The sequence below is a fragment of the Ostrinia nubilalis genome, chromosome 26 (genome assembly GCF_963855985.1).
Source record: "Ostrinia nubilalis chromosome 26, ilOstNubi1.1, whole genome shotgun sequence".
Taxonomy (NCBI): Eukaryota; Metazoa; Arthropoda; class Insecta; order Lepidoptera; family Crambidae; genus Ostrinia; species Ostrinia nubilalis.
In genome coordinates this window covers 3660421-3661447 of record NC_087113.1, presented here as the reverse complement: position 1 = coordinate 3661447, position 1027 = coordinate 3660421, and the positions used below count along the sequence as shown (strand labels likewise).

Below are 1027 nucleotides of genomic sequence, written 5' to 3'. Positions count from 1 at the left end.
CTAATTCTAAGGTAGGTATTACATTTTAATTAATAACATGTTGGTAATAAACTATTAAATAATTTTACTTTTTTTTCAGCATGATGTGAAGGTCAAGGGAGACTCAAAAGATATGAAATAATATTAGAATAACCATTAATATTCGCGTAACGTGTAGTATTTTATTTTTAGAAGTTTTAGTTTTAGTTTAGAAATTTCTAAACAACATAGGCTTTCAAAAGTACGATTTCGATAGATAAAATATGTAGTTTTATGAAAGTCAGTTTTTTTACAGGATCTTTCGTTACCGATATTTAGAATAGAATAGAAAGTATTTATTTGTCTCAAAACAGGTTTACAAATAAAACCCTGAAAATATCTTTGAGAGAACGTTTTAATAATTACTTAGTTACTATAAGTTCTTCAAAATTTCGTTATCGTAGTCCTTCACGCTTTTCTTTAATGCTGAAATGGTCAAAAAACATTGTAGAGTTTGACATTTTATTTCGTAATTTAATGGCTTAAGTTTTATTATGATTTTACCTTGCTTACGTTTTGGATCCCGTACAGTTAATACTCATATTCTTGCCCCAGACACTGCTGGTCATGGTAGTTCAGTAAACATATCACCAGTTTTTTTGGTGTACCGTCGTCTAACTGTGCAAAAATAAAAAAAATATTAATAATCAAATAAATTATTCTGGATGCAGGCCACCAACCGGCCATTGTGAAAATCATTGGGGGAGGCCTATGTTCAGCAGTGGACGTCCTATGGCTGAAATGATGATGACGATGAAATTATTCTGTAGGAAATAAGTAAGGAGAATTTCATTGGCATGAGATTACTTAATTGCTACAGTTTGAATCAAAGAGTTGTGTAGTTATTTTTTTGTGTGCTTTTTTTTTCTTTTTTTTTCATCTTCGAATCGGTAGCCCAAAAATCCATTCTGTGTTAGCAGGGTAATCCCTATATTTTATTGCAGATTTTTGTCAAAATATCTACAAAAGAAATACATTAAAAACGCCATATTAAAATTCAATGGCTTAC

General features: G+C 30.1%; 1 long non-coding RNA gene across 1 annotated transcript; it reads right to left on the bottom strand.

The window, feature by feature from the left end:
* Positions 1-355: 355 nt before the first annotated feature.
* On the bottom strand, positions 356-722 carry LOC135084520 (uncharacterized). Its single transcript, XR_010259872.1, has 2 exons — positions 523-722; positions 356-444 (listed from the first exon to the last, which is right to left on the bottom strand). It is a non-coding gene; the product is annotated as an uncharacterized LOC135084520 (long non-coding RNA).
* Positions 723-1027: the final 305 nt, after the last annotated feature.